Consider the following 15963-nt stretch of genomic DNA (forward strand, 5'->3'; position numbering starts at 1 on the left):
TAATATATAATTTAATATAATATATTATATTATTATAATATATTATATATATTATATTATATATAAATATATTATATTATATATATATAAATTATATATATATATATAAAATATATATATATATATACAATGGGATCATACTATCTCATGAGCTGGATTCTCCCTCCCACCCCACTTAGAAACATAGGCTTTCAAGGGCACTTAACTGCTTATAATCCTCAAAGCAGCCCTTGATAATAAAAGAACATTTTACGGATGATGGAGGTTGAGGAGCTGGCAGGCACACACACCCCAGCTCTTCCGCCTCTGAAGCCTCCACTCCTTCGCTGCCCCCTGCAGGCACCTGGAGTTGATCTGAGAGCACTGAGCCCAGTCCAGAAATCACACGTACCACGTGCATGTGTCTGCACACACCACGCACTTTGCTGACGAAAGCAGGCCCACATCGGGGAAGCTACTGACTGAGGCGGTCATGCAGGGATGCAGTGTTTCAGACACAAGCACACTGATGCCCAGGTCAGTGCTCTTTCCACCACACTCCTCTGCCCTCCAACAGCTTACTGCTTGGGTTTGCAACCAGCCAGATTACGAAAAGAAAAGAAAACCTGTGTGGGGTGGGCAGAGACTTTCACTTGGGTTTGTTCTGGGGTGCTCCCAAGCCCACAGTACATCCCCAGTGGAGGCTGGTCAGCAGTGGAGAAAAGAGGAGCTAGGCCACAGTAGGTGCAGAGAGGGATATGGTTTGACCTGGATGAGGTCGGGACTTAGACATCTGTAAATAATTGATTAGTTTGTCAAATCACCCTGCCCCCGTGATGCTATTGCAAGGATGTACCTGCTTCACACCAGACCACTTGGGTGGCAGGAACCTCATTCCTTGGCAGGTCTGAGATGTTTAGGAGCCTGGTTTCATTCCCCACCCCACCCCCACCACACACACACACACACACACACACACACACACACACACACACAATTGTGCTTTAGTTTTTCAGACTGTAAAATGGGGCTCCCTTCTAAGTGTATCACTTACATGCCACTGGCCACCCCCTTTCCCTTTGTAGGAGGGCTGGGGATGAGCAACAGACCTTGGATTAGCCCTCAGGTAAAGGGGACTGGATTGCTGATGCTGAAGGTTTTTCGTTTTGTTTTAGTTTATTTATTTATTTATTTTGAGAGCATGTGCGCTGGAGAGGCAGAATCCCAAGCAGCCTCCTCACTGTCCGCACAGAGTCTAATGCGGGGCTTGAACTCATGAACCCCTGAGATCATGACCTGAACCGAAATCAAGAGTCAAACACTCAACCAACTGAGCCACCCAGGTGCCCCCCCCCCCCCCCCCGCCCCGATGATTAAGGTTTTGAGGATCCAGGGAGGCTGGGCTTCTCCCCTTTTATTGTGACACCCAGGAGCACTGAGCCAAATCTCCACAGGCTGGGAGGGGCCTGCTCCAGGGAACAAGGAGATGGCTTCGTTTGTACTCCTTTGGGAGCTCTATTGCCTGAGGACAGTAGGATACTGTCCAAGATGGCAGCTACCAAAGCTGAGGTTTCTGAGCCACCATCCATTTATTTATCCTAGGGTCTAGTCTTCTTCATCAATTCCTTGGATTGAAAGGACTGGTACTGCATTTGGGATAGCCCTTAAGACTTTAGAAGACTTTACGTGTAAACACTTCTTTATTCATATTTCACAAGTGCCCTTGAGGTGGGTGGTTGTTGGCCCCCTCTTAAAGATGTGGGACTCTTGTCAATCTTTCCAGGAGCTATGAGCACAGCAGTTTGTCCATGGAGCCGGAGGCCCTCTGGCCAGGCATGGGGAAAGGAGTGTGCGGGCAGTGGCAGCCTGGGAATGCTGGACTGCTGGCTGGGAGTGGAGAGGCTGCTGAAGTTCCCCATTGGCTGCAGCTAGGCTTGGGAGTTCTCTGGAATGTTCTCTGCCATTCCAGGCCTTCTCTATCCCACCCCCTGATTTGCATCATCACTGCCATTGCCCCTCTGAGGTAGCAGCTCTTTGGAGATTGTAGACTTGAGGAAGGCCAGAATCCAAAGGGGCTCTGGAAGCCATCTGGCTTCTCCTTTTATAGAAAACTGAGGCTGTGTCTTGGCCAGAGTCTCCCACTTGGCACTAAGGGAATCATGATGCCCGTGCTGGGTCTTTTTTCATTCTGCCTTGTTCTTTTCAGGGAAGGAGAAACAGGAGCCCTTTGCACTGTCAGTGCTGCAAGAGTGTGGATGAGGAAAGGATGAGGTCTGGCAGCACCAGCCTCTAGGGCTGACAAGCACATGCTGGGGCTCCTGGGGCTCCAGCTGACCAGCCTCCAGTTGGCTTCCCTCCCCCACATGGGCCAGCGGATGACACACCCTGAGCCCTCAGAAGGCCAGGAAGGCGTGCCCAAATGGAGGAGGTGTTGCCCAGAAATGCTCTAAATTTCCTGAAAACAGGCCCACCCTTCTACTCTGCTTTACTGATGAGCTCTTTAAGCTAGAGCATAAAGCATGGTTCTGGGAAGGGTGGGGGCAGGGGCACTGAGCAAACTTCCAGAACTAGGTACCTAATAGGAAGCTCACCTCAGAAACTGAGCTTGGGGTGGGGTAGAAAAATTTGTCGGTGGCCTTTTAAAAAAATCCTCTGCAGTGAATTTTATTGAATTCATGAGGAGAATTCCTTTATGAAAAATAAAAAATTAAAGTTGTACAGGCCCGTTTTGTGAGACAAACCAGTGATGAAGCCTGCTCGGATACACAGAGATACCTCTAAACTTCCAGGATAATAGCTAACAAACAAATATTGAATGCTTACCATGTGCTAGGCACGTTTCCAAGCACTTAACAAATATCAACTCATTCCGTCCTCACAGTCCCATTAGGTTAGAAACTATTCCCATTTACAGAAACCCAGAATCACCAAGGTAGAAGAGCTGTTGGAGTCCAGGCTCTTTTTTTTTTTTTTTTTTTTTTTTAAGTTTATTTATTTATTTTGAGAGTGAGCGGGCACGACCAGAGGAGGGGTGGAGAGCGAGAATCCCAAGCAGGCTCTGCGTTGTCAGCACAGAGCCTGATCAGTGCTCAGTCCCACAAACAGTGAGGTCATGACCTAAGCCGAATCAAGAGTTGGACCCACTGAACCAGCCAGGTGCCCCTGGAGCCTAGGCTCTTAACCATTGCACCACCCTGCTGCTGGGGGTGAAGTAGGCAGTTTTCCTGACTCCCAGCCCAGTGTTCTTTCCACAGAGGCACCCATTCCTTAATTCTCACTTGTGTTTCTGCTTTTTGTTCTTCCTGGGGCTTGTCTTAATTCCTCTAGAAGAGCCCACGCCTAAGGGTTGCAGATCTTTTCGGACGTGAGGACCCAGTGGCTTTTGGACGGAAAGCATGTTGAGCCCACCACACCCATGTCAGCTCTAAACGTCAGCTACTAGTTTCATGGGCTGGGTCCTTGGTAATCTTACCTACTTTCTATATCCACGGTACATAGTGTGTGTCATATATAGTTGTTGAGAAGAAGAGCATTTTCTTAGTCATTACCAAATGACATTCCTGGGAGACTTGCTAATTGATCCTAGGCTTTTCTTGAGCCCATTTACTACCTGAGGATCCTCGATACAGCATCCCAGGCAGTCAAGATCAAGCAGTCACATGTGGAGTTTCACATTAAAGCCCTTGTATAAATTGAACCCTGAGAGCATAGAGACGGTCTTGTTCACCACTGCTTCCCTAGTGCCTTGCACACAGACCCCTCCATACCCAAGTTTCCAATGGTCAGGTGACACAATAGGCTGGTCGGAACATAGGGCTGGGATCTCAAAAAACAAGTTGATATTCTTGGGACAAGTCAGGAAGCTTGCTCTGGGGAGAACTGCATCTTCCTACCTCAGACTGTTTGAGACTTAGATACCATGGTGCATGAGGAAGTATCTTAAAGCTGATTAGCCCTGGTCAACAAGGGTAAGGAAGGGTAGTTTACCTGGATGGGTGGTTTATGCTCTGTTCAGCTCTCCTGTGCCCCATAGCAGAACCTATACAAAGTCCCTGCTTTTTCCACCACGCTTTCCCCTCTCTTCCCTGTCCTTTGTACTATAAGGTATTTACAGTTTTCTCCATCCTTTCCTTTCTGATCTGCTGGAGGAGGCAAAATCCTCTTGGGCTTGGTGCTGGCGAGGGCTCAGGCCTTTGGTTTGCCTGTGACCCTAGAGCATTGCCTTTCGATAAACAGTGCTTTGATTCCTGACTGTGTTTGCCCTTTTCCCCCTGTGCTGAGGAATGGCATCCCCACCTGGCAGGTAAGCTAATAGTCTCAGAGAAGTGGATTCTGGTGCTGGTGGCTTCAGTCGCCTGTTGGGCCCACAGGTTTGAGCTGGAGACCTTTGAGAACCTAATACTGATCTCCTGCAGTGCTGAAAGAGGCCTAGGGTAGTCTGAGATTTCAGATCCTTAGGTCAGATACTTTCTCACCGTGTGACTTTGGCTAGCTACTCAGTCGCTGAAACTGGGATGGTAATTCCACCATTGTGAGGGTCAAAATGCACAAAAATCCTGCAACAGGAAGCTTGAGGTGAATGCTTAGTGATAGCCATTATTGTGTAGCAGACCCAGGCCTCAGGGCGCTGGGTGAGCAAAGAGCAGGCTTAGCCTAAGAGCGTGGAGGCTGGCTGGCTGTTAAAGGAGGCAGGCAAGCTGTTCCCTTCAGAGCCTCCGTTCTTCTTCTGCACAGCCATAGTCTGGAGCCTGTTGTGAAACTGAACCCCGAACCCAGCCCAGATTGATCCTTTGTGACCTCCCATCTGTCAGGACGCTCAGCTTATGGCTTCTTGGCCTTACCAGTCTTGATTCCTGATGCTAGAGATTGGACTGGGGTAAATGGAGGGGATGTGCTTCTCATGTACCCCTCCTGTGGCTGCTGTTTGTGTGTGTAATTAAACATTCTCCCTCCTGCTCTTGTGAGCCAGGTCATTTGTGTCTGCAAACATGAGGCCCTGGACTGGGGGTTGGGGACCAGGGTTCCTTCCCAGCAGTCTCCGTTCTAACATTAATTGGCATCAGCATTGCATGGGAAACTTGTTAAAACTGCAGATGCCCAAGCTCTGCCTTCTTCACCAGACTGATTCCTGGAACTTGAGGGACTTCCAGGAGTATGCATTTAAACCAAGCCTGCCCCTCTTCGCCAAGTGGTATTGCCAGCCTGCTAGCTCACTGGTCCCAGTTTCCACAGCTGTGAGGTGAGGGTTTTTCATATAGCCTTGTGCTCAGAAACTCCAGCTGAGTGGAAGGTTAACGGGTAGGGGGCTTGGGTTCCATGTCCATCAGACCAGCCCTGCTACATCAGAGCATGCAACTCTTGATCTCGGGGTTGTGAGTCTGAGCCCCATGTTGGGTGTAGAGATTACTTGAAAATAAAATCTTTAGAAAAGAACTTAAGTGTACCTTTTAAAAAGAACATAAATGTAAATTTAAAAATATTAAATATTTTAATTTTAATCATCAAATTAATTATATTAAACTTAATTATAAATATATGGATATGATAAATACTAATTTTAATTAATATAAAATATTAAAACAACCCATGTACCCACTACCAGTTTAAGAAGTGTAGCCCTGATTTTAAAATATTAAATGTGGTGTTGTGGTTCTGGTAACCCCTATCAGAATTAGCAGTTGAAACTCACTGGGTTAAGTTAAAAAATTTCCAAGTATGTCCAGAGAAAACCTAACTTAGAATTACCTACCAGATTCCTGGCCCTACCATTTCTGAGCAAAAATCTCTGGAGGGTGCGACCCAGGAATCTACATTTTGATAAGCTCCTCAGAGGATAGGTAGTTCTGCATATTAAAATCTTAGGGCTGATGTACTTTGTAGCAGTGGTTTTGGAGGTAGATTGTGCCCCTGGACAGCTGGCTTCAATTAAGTTGTAGTTAGGATGATCAGTGAATACAGGGATAAAAATCAAAGCATGTTAGGCCTGGAAGGACCACAGATGACAGGCTCCCCTCCACCCCAACCACAGGCCTCTGAATGGCAAGACTGAAGACACCCAGGTGGGAACTCATGGCCATCTCCCACCACAAGGATACCAGTACCAGCATCCAGTCTCCTGACTCCCTAGCCCAGGGCCCTGCTCACTACCCCACTGTCATGGAACATGAGCAGTGGTCCGTCCTTCCTTCCATCCATCCTTCCTTCCTTCCTTCCTTCCTTCCTTCCTTCCTTCCTTCCTTCCTGTGGTCATCAGGTTTAGCAAATAAAAATACCAGACACCCAATTACATTTGAATTTCGGATAAATGGTGGATAGTTTTTTAGTATAAGATGTCCCAAATATTGCATAGGAAAAATTACTTGCTGATATGAAACGCGCACTTAATTAGAGATTTTTTAAAAATCTGGCAACCATTATCCATCTCTCTCTTTTTTAAAGCACTAGAGAGATTCAGGAGTTGCCTCAAAGAGCCAAAAAAATAGCCATGTATTTATGATAGTTCTGTGTTTCATGATGATGTCATTTAAGCTGTAAATCTGTGAGCTAGCAGCTATCATGAACCTCACAATGAGAGATTAAGTCTGATGCTAGAATTTCCCATGTAAATTGTCTTTTTGCCTCCATCATGAACCTGCTTGTTTGGCTCATTCTTGTGTGTCCCAGTTAATGCCTATCAAATTACAAGCTCCACGAAAGGTTGGTCTGATTTAACCATGTCCCCTGGTCTGTGGGTTACTTATTTCATGCAGACTGGTGGTTAGAACATCGTTGGGTGAACTTGAGTCCATGCTCTTAACTGCTGCTCTGTCCTGTTCTTAGCCCAGCAGCCTGGTAAATTGGTGATAGAGTGGGTTTTGGATAGAACTCAGACCCCCCCCCCCCACTACATTTGCTGAAGGGGAAGGGACTGTAGAGTAGAGTAATAGGGTACCTGGCAGTGCTTTGAGAACATCTGTGAGGAGGGTTGGGGTGTCTGCAGGTGGGGCAGCCCCTGTCTCCCCATCTATGGCATCCCAGGGCTCTACTCTTTTCCAGTCGGGCTGTAGCATGTGACACTGAAGCAGTCCCCTGGCCCAGACCCCTCAAGAGGGGCAGATCAACTGCTTCTGGGAAGCAAGGCCTGCCTTTTTGAGCTGGATCAGTATAACTAGCCCATACCTAAGACCTCCCAACTTGTCATCTGTTTCTGGGATACCTGGCAAGTCTTTTCCATTTCTCTGGGATTTTCCTGTTGCCAAGTATACCTAGCCTGCAGGGCTGGAGCTGTTAGGGCTCAATGATTTCAGAGAGCAGGAAACTGAGGGCTAGTGAGGGAGCCTAACCTGGCATACTGCATGGGTAAGTGATCAGGACTTGCCTACCCCACATCTTCCAGAGGGAGCCGAGAGGTTTGGCCTTCCCGGGAGAAGTGTGAAGAAAAAAGATGGGGGCAGAAGTGAGGTCCCCCTCTGAGATCCATTTCAACAAGAGCACCCCTCCTTTTCTGTCATATATTACAATTTCATGTGAGAAATTGTTGATCTTAAAAACAGCAGGGCGGTTCCTGGAATGCTTGGGTTTCTGAACCTGTATTGCATGCACCTCACCCATGCATGATATGCCCCTATGCCATGAGTGAGTGTCGAGGTGAACAGAGCGTATTTTGTTGAGGCAGGAAGTTGGCTTTCCCACCGGCTGGAAAAGCTCTGGATTTAGAGGCAGGAACTGGATATTTGGTGCCAACTCCACAACAATTTACTGGGCACTTTGGGCACAGCCTGGTCCCTCCTGGGCTCAGCTTTCCTGTCTCTACAAGGAGAAGAGTTCTCAAGTCCCTTCTAGTCTTGGCTGGGTCTGAGAGCCTCTCCACTCCAATAAAGTGGTAATCCAAAGTAATTTGGGGAAGGCGGGGACTCAGAAGCCTCTTGAGAATGCCCTAGATTAAGACAATAAAAGTGAATTTGCATTACCTGAAGTGGTGGGTTACCAGGGGAAAACCAGCTTTGAGGTCAGCAGCTTCCCACATCAGAACAATGGAGTCAGGTGGGCAGTGGAGGGTTACTTGTGCCTCAAAACCTTCCTGAAAGGGGTGGCTCCTGAAATCCAGGGCCCAGCTGCCCAGTGCTTGGCCTGTCCCTCAAGAGAGCATGCAGGAGCCCACTAGCAGAATATGATGCATGGAAGAGGGTTTTTTTTTGTTTTGTTTTGTTTTTTTTTTTTAATGTGAATTGATTAGCAGTATTTACAAAGCCAGAAATTTCTTTTTAATCTATTTTTTTGCTTTTCTTGAAAACTCAGAAGCTCTGGAAACACTAAGTCTGTGTTTGAGGGTAGAGCTTTGGCTGCTTTTGCACAGATGCTACCCCCTTAGCTATAGCTGTGCTTCCCAGCTCGCTGGGGTTGCCGGCCAGACTTGTGATTTCTGGTGTGGCCCGAGGCCTGGGGGCTTAAGTCTGGGACCTCTGGGAAGTTCCTGTGCTGGCTCGTCTGCCACATACCCTCGCGGTCCTCTGTTTTCCACGGCTGGCCCGTGGTGTTTGGATTAAAGCACCCTGATTCCAATTCTGAGTACAGAACGCAGGTCTAGACCTCAAAGGGGTTGCAGCTGCTGGACTGTACAGCTGTGTGCTGCTCAGTCATAATGCAGAGGGGCACTAACCTCTCTTCCCTTTCAGAGTTCTTTGAGAAGCACCTGTGCTTCTGTAAATTGCTTCATTTGGTAAATGTTTACTGTGGGCCTGCCATGTACATGCTGCAACCCTGGGTTTCAGAGGCCAATGGGCACGGTGGAAGAGATCCCCGAAGAGATCCCCACCCTATGGAGTTTGCAATCATTGCCCACAAAGGATGTGTTATAGGCCGACAAAGCCCAGGGGTAGGGTTAGGCAGTACCTGGGATTCAGTCCCAGCTCTGGAAGTTCATAGCCTGCTGAACTGTGGACAAGTCATTTAGCCTCTCCGAGCCTTAGTTTCCTCTATAACCTGGAAACAGCATCATACCTCTCTCGAACGGTTGTGAAAAAGAAATGTTACCGTATGTAAAGAACTTTGGCACCTTCCAAGGATGTATGTAATACAGGCTCAGTAATTGATTAGTGAGGTTGAGATACAAGTGCAGCTGTTTCAGGGGGTGGCTCTGAAGACCCCAGGTTACAGACTGAATTAGGACTTGATCCAGAGTTGCTAGTTGGGTAGTTCTTTATAATGGGCACTCAACAGGGAAGGCTTCCTTGGAAGAAATCTGAAAATAATGCTGAGATGTGTGAATAACGTCACACAGAATATATACTGTGTGACCCTAGGCAAGTTCCTTCCCTCCATTTCATTTTCTGAGTGACAGAACTAATAGTGTCTTTTTGAGGCAATTTAGTAGAATCACACATAACAAAACAACTTAGACTAGCACCCTGTAAAAGGGGGTTGTTACTATTATTACTGCTCTATTTAGAACCATATGTGCTCTTCAGAAAGGCTGTGTTAGGGTGCTGGCACTTGGAGACCAGGGGCTTCACTGGCTGTTTGTGTCTTCCAGTTGTAATATTATTAGTTAGCTTTTGGTCGGACTTTAGGGACTAGGACCAGCTGTGGGGGCAGATTCCATGTCTGATCATGAAGAGTGGGGGCATCAGGCTGCCTGGGTCACCACAGGCTAAAGATAGTCTACTGAGGTTGGGCCTGGTCCAGGCCAGGCAGCATCATGTGACTGGAACCCAGCAATCCTGCCCCTCCTCCCAGGCCAAGGGGCTCACACTGGGGCTGGCAGCTTCCTTTGAGCAGAGCTTCTAGATGGTCTGATGTTCTGAAGCCCCCTACACACACACACACACACACACTCTCTCTCTCTCTCTCTCTCTCTCTCTCTCTCTCTCTCTCTCTCTCTCTCCTGCATGCAGGGATGCCCTCCAGTCCCTTCGTGTGTTTCATCTGCAGGTCTGGGGTCTGGGGGGAAGTCGGGGCAGGAGGGCTGGGCAGAGAGAGACCTCTGAGAAGTGGCGGCAATGGCAGCGACAAGAACTGGTGAACAAGGTGTGGAAGTTAACCCAGTGTACTTTTTACTCGGTAGAAGAGTGTTTCTGCTTAAGGGGTGTTAGGATGAGTGGGGTTAGGCTGAAAGGCCTGTGGTCCCCGAACTCTTCCTCCATGACTCTGCCCTCAGGCTGGCTTAGGAGGGATGAGCACAGTTGGGCGATGTAACCCAGGCTCCTTCTGCCTCACCTTCCCCTTAGATGGTTTTGCTCCCTTCCACATTTGGGGTCTCAGTTTGCAAATATCTTTGGCAAATAATCTTTCCACCGTGTGCTTTAGTTTCCTCATTTATAAAATGAGACCAGTTATGGGGCGCCTGGGTGGCTCAGTCGGTTGAGCGTCCGACTTCAGCTCAGGTCATGGTGTCACAGTTCGTGAATTCAAGCATCACATTGGGCTCTGTGCTGACAGCTCAGAGCCTGGAGCCTGCTTTGGATTCTGTGTCTCCCTCTCTCTCTGCCCCTTCCCTGCCCATGCCCTGTCTTTCTCTGTCTCTCAAAAATGAATACATTAAAAAATATATATTTTTTTAATAAAATGAGACCAGTTAGAAAAACAAGCTCAGTGTTAAAACAGCACATGGCACCTAGTAAGTGCCTAGTACATATCGTACGCACTTGTTAATATTATCACCACAGCTTGTTGTTAGCATCTCTTTGATGAGAAATCTCAGTGGTTGAGGTCTTGCCTTCTCTCTCCTCACCCCTCCAGACCTCATGTTACTACCTTTTGTTCAGTTGAGGAAGATGAGACGTGGAGAGGGTGGTCAGTATTGCCCCCCAAGATTATACAACTGAAGAGTGCTGGAGTCTGGACTAGGACCCAGCTCTGATTTCAGGTAATCAGGTGCCTCAGAGTCAAGGCAGGGCTGGACGTGGGGTTCCTCTGGAAGCCAGCAGTGCGGACGATACTCGTTCTTTGCCTCCGGAGAGCTGTGGCTGAAGGTGGAGGATGAAGCTGTAGCCTCAGGAATTAGTACTCGGAAAGCAAAGCCTCTTTCCTTGGTGTGAAATCATAGAGGAGATGGGTTTTGTGAACTTACCACTCATTCAACAAATGTCAGCGCATTGCCAGGCCCTGAGCTAGACCCTGGGATTACTGCTGTCAGAACAGTCTGCTTCCTGGCCTCAAGGAGCCACATAGGGGGTGAGGGTTCCAGCGCCGTGAGAGCATGTAGGAGGGACACTTTACTTGAGGTCTGAGAGGGTCCCTGAGGAGATTGACCTCATGGCCACATACAGATTAGCAAGTTGGTGAGTGTCAACTCAAGAAATACAGCCTAATAAATAACCTTGTTCCCCAAAGTAGAAATTCTTTCTGGTTAGGGTAAACTCAGCCTATTCAGCTGCCAATCTCCAGGAGATGGTGCCAGCCCCAAAATAAACATTTGGCCCTCCCCATTCTTCTGGCACTGAGGCAGAGATCTCTGACCATCCATTCTCAGTCCCACAGGCTTTCTCCCATCCGGCCTAGGCCCGTGTCGCCTTTTACCCACATTTGTCCCCCAGTCTCATTTCCAGCTTCTCCCTCGTACTAGTTCTTTGTTACCATGACCTGAAGAGTTTGAATCAACCCGTGTGCCTTCTCACCCTAAAAACCACTGGCTTCCCATTGCTTGACCAAGTCTTTGCTCCTTAGATTTCCTAGATCTAGTCCCTCTGGGTAGCTTTTATTTCAAAGGGTCAGCAGCATTAGGATGTTTCTAGAACAAGACAGCATAGAAAATATTTCTTTTTATCTGGCTTTGTAGTGGGTGTTGATGGGTTTGGCCCCTGGGTAGGCTGAGAGAGATTCTGGAGGGCAAGCTCTGTCCCTCTTCCATGCTGAGTAAAAAGTTGAGTCACTAAATTTCTTCAACTGAAAGGGAACTCCAGGCTTTCCCTGTGCTCTTCCTTCCTCTACTGCAGCAGGGGCTGATGTCACAGCCCCCCCCCCCCCCCCCCCCGCCCCCCAGGACTTGTGGTGAATCCTCTCTCTTTCTTTCCTCTTCCCCTGGGAAACCTGCCCTGGAGCCAGGACGGCTTCTGGAGGGCGGTGTCCGGAAGAAGGGCCAGGCTGGAGCTGGACAGGGGATGGCGTTTGTAATCTGAATCAGTGAATTGAACCACTTGATTCCCAGGAGTTGATCTGATTCTTTTCATATTAAGAGATTATTTGATGGTCTCTTTTTCTCTTTAACCCTGAGGATGAGGGTTACTTGGCCATAGTAAACTTGGTGTGTGAATCTGAATTGAAATATTTAGCATTACCATATGCTGAGCACTCTTATGCTCTGTTCCTTTAACTGTCACAGCAGTCCTATGAGATAATGGTGACTTTAGTTTTACAGATGAGAAAACTTAAGTTCAAAAAGCTTCTCTGGGTGCCTGGGTGGCTCAGTCGGTTAAGCATCAACTCTTGATTTCGGTCATGAATCTCCTGGTTCATAGGTTCGAGCCCCACAATGGGCTCTGCACTGACAGCACGGAGCCTGCTTGGTATTCTCTCTCCCGTCCTCTCTGGCCCTCCCCCACTCGTGTTTTTTTTTTTTCTCTCTCTCTCTTACTCTCCCTCCCTCCTCCTTCTCTCTCCCTCTCAAAACAAAACAAAACAAAACAAAACAAAACAAAACTCAAAGGGCTTGTCAAGGGGCAGAGTATGTAGGGCCTCCAGCCAAGTGCAGTGGATGACAAAGTCCACGTTCTTATGATGGACTCTCTGCTTTCCTAGACAAGTGTTTGAATGAAGGGGTGACAGTTGAGGAAGAGAGAATCTCAGAGGGTTAGATAGTCAGTGTTGTGCCGTCAGCCTCTCCGCTTTGCAGGGGGAGCCGCTCTCTGCCCTGCCCACCCTCAATGCCCACATTCTGCCCCACCTTGTTTCCCGGTATCCTCCATTAGCCATAGTGGTTTAGCTGCCTTGGTCCCCACCGCTCTCAGTAATCTGAAGGAAAAAGAGTGGGTTTGCCGTGCAGATACAGGTGCATAGTCTTCTGGTGTTCCACAACCACACATAGAGATTCTGGTGTGCTTCATTTAATACACAAATGCATGTGTGTATTTAGGGAAGCCCCTTCACCCCCTGGAACTAGAGTCATTCAGTATTGGCTCCTGGCTCAGGATGTTCCTGTGGGACGGAAAGTAGCTTGTCTCCTTTTCCAGATGCCTGTTAGCCCCCGACTTGTTTTAATCAGGAGGAAGGTACTCCTAGGGCCTCTGTCTGCCATCCGGCTCCCTTAGAATGCTGGGCCTCAAGTAGGGTCCATCTCTACACAGTTCTACTTCCTTCTGTACATGAGAACCTTTCCCTGTCTTCAGTAACCCTGTTTACCAGGAAACACCAGGGAAGCGCCCTAAGATTGCACCGGGAAGTAGTGGGTTGTCGTTTGTTTGTTTGTTTCTTTGTGAAAGCCAAAGTGCGAGTGGGGGAGGGGCAGAGAAGGAGAGAGAATCCCAAGCAGATTCCGCCCTGTCAGCACAGAGCCCGACATAGGGCTCAAAATCACGAACCTGTGAGATCATGATCTGCGTTGAAATCGAGAGTCTCATGCTTAACAGACCGAGCCACTGAGCCACCCAGCCGCCCCCAGGAAGGAGTTTTGACCCTACCAGTGGCCACATGGGATTTGTGGCAAGCTGGAGGGAGCACTTAAACAAAAAGAGTGTAGACCTGTGGCTGTCATCCTGGTTCTTCTCTAGGGAAGCCCCTTGAGGGCCTCTGCTCCCTATCTGCAAACAGGGGGGATTAGAACCATGGGTCCTTTTTTCTCACCTTCTACAGTCGTTTTCTTGGGCAGATGCAGAGTGGTGAGTTTAGTGTTTTTTGAGCTGGGCTCTGGTCACTGGCAGCTGGCACAAGTTTGAGAACGCAGAAGTGGGAGGAGGGGGCTTGTTCCCTGTTTGGGCTGGGATGATGCTGGACTTAGGGACTGGCACCTGCGCAAAGGATTGGTTTTCCCTGGGAACCATTTCAGATGCTAGGCCCTGTATATTAGGGAGCCGGAGAGAGACTCTTGGTTGGTTACCTGGTGAAGGAGGATGGCTGGGAGGGGACCCAGAAAGGGATGTGTAATTGAAGTCAAAAAGCTGAGCGTTTTTTCTTGTCTCCCGCAGGGCCTGAGAGCCGTGCATCTGACTGAGCCCTCCTGCCTTTGCTTAAGCCCCACAGGATCTTAACAGATCTAGGAATTTTACGTAAAGGCAGAAATAGTCCTCTCTCCCTAGTGGACTTTTCTGTCTGTCTGGGAGACTTTGTTCCTCCTTGGAGCGGGGGCAGCATGAGGATGTAGCTGTGAGCAGAGCAAGAGCAGGGCACTGTGGGTCCCGGGGGCAGAGGGAGACTAGCTAGGGATGGGCCTTTTTCAGCAAACTTCACACAGGACTACTTGAATATTCCTGTGTATGCTCAGACTAGCCATATTCCCTCAGTCATCTTGGGGCTAGTGGGAGAATGGGGACATTTCCCAGGATGACAGGATGACTCTCCCATTAATCAGAGACTGAACTTTCAGTACTTTACCACGTCCCTTTGTGATCTCGGCAAATGGGGTGTCAGGCAGGGTGATCGCAGGATAGGACTCTTTCCAATTTTAAGAGTTTTTCTTAGGTTTATTTTTTATTAGAAGAAACAGACAATGCCCTGAAAAACTTTGCCTCACTTTTTCGAGGAAAGTCTTCAGGAACACCTTGCCCTATGAGCCCGATTTGCCCTTTCCACGTCTTGTTAACGAGCTTGAAGTTGCAGGTCCTTTGGCCTGCTCTTGTCCTGATAGCAAGCAGGGGGGTCCTTGGAGAAGTGATTACTCCGGTAACTCAGGTATAGTCAGGGGAGATGATCCTGGGGTGGCTCCCTCTACCCAGTCCTGGTTTTGTTTTTGTTTTTTTAATATTTTAGTTTTTATTTATTTTTGAGGTGGGGGAGGGGCAGAGAGAGAGGGAGACACAGAATCCGAAGCAGGCTCCAGGCCCTGTGCTGTCTGCACAGAGCCTGATGTGGGGCTCGAACTCACGGACTGCAAGATCATGACCTGAGCTGAAGTCGGACCCTTAACTGACTGAGCCACCCAGGCACCCCTATGTGGTTTGAAGCACCAGCCTAGTCTGGGAACTGGGTGGTATTAGGCTTCTCAGAGCCACCGAGGATCAGCAAGAAAGTCGGTGCATAGTAGCTCCCTGATCTATGGGCTCCATCCTCTTGGCACTGAGAGATTTCTGGGTCTCCACTATCCAGTACTGGGTGTAGAGGATGTTGTGGGCTGGGTTCCATAGCTCCAGCTCTCACAAGGCATGAGGGGTGTCTTGAGGGGGCAGTGGTTCTGGTAAGGGTTGGAAGCCAAAGATGCCATGGGCTCATAGTTAGGAGTCAGGCAGGGACTCGTTCTACTCATTAAGAGAACATGGGTGTGCTCAAGGACTAGAAAACTCCTTTTGAGACCAGCTAGGCAGATTTCTGTGTTCAGGGACTGTGGGGGCAACATGATGGGAGAGAAGTGGGTGAGTAGAGCCCCAGGATGTACCTTTCCCGTGGGTCTCTGAGGGAGGAAGGGTTTAGAAACCCTTGTTCTTCAGAAGTGTGTTGGGAAAGCAAGTGTAGGTGTAGAAGAGACCAGACCTATTAGAGTTCTTCCTTTAAACAAACAAACAAAGGTTTTCTTTTTAAAAAGCCCATGTCTCGTTGAAATGACTGGAAAATTCCAAACAGGATTAAATCACTGTTAACATACTACTTTACTCCTGATGATACTTAGTTATATGGCCTTCCAGAATTCTTGTGAATATGTGCATATACACATTTTTTCTTTGCTTTATAAAAATAGAATTGCAGCTTTTCTCACTTACTGTGTTTCACATCTTTTATCTCTAGTAGAGCATTATCTTTTTAATGACTGCTCTAAAAATTGCTTAAAAATTTTTTTTTAGTGTTTATTTTTGAGAGAGAGAGAGAGACAGAGTAGAGTGCAAGCAGGGGAGGGGCAGAGAGAGAGAAGGAGACACAGAATCT

At 48.1% G+C, this 15963-nt stretch overlaps 1 protein-coding gene across 3 annotated transcripts in view; it reads left to right on the forward strand.

Annotated features, from left to right (window-relative positions):
• The window catches only part of LARP1 (La ribonucleoprotein 1, translational regulator), a 56200-nt gene that overhangs the window by 16025 nt on the left and 24212 nt on the right, over positions 1-15963 (forward strand). The gene's annotated exons all lie outside the window — the stretch shown is intronic.

This window comes from Panthera pardus, unplaced genomic scaffold, assembly GCF_024362965.1.
Source record: "Panthera pardus isolate Hobbes unplaced genomic scaffold, ASM2436296v1 HiC_scaffold_2, whole genome shotgun sequence".
NCBI lineage: Eukaryota > Metazoa > Chordata > Mammalia > Carnivora > Felidae > Panthera > Panthera pardus.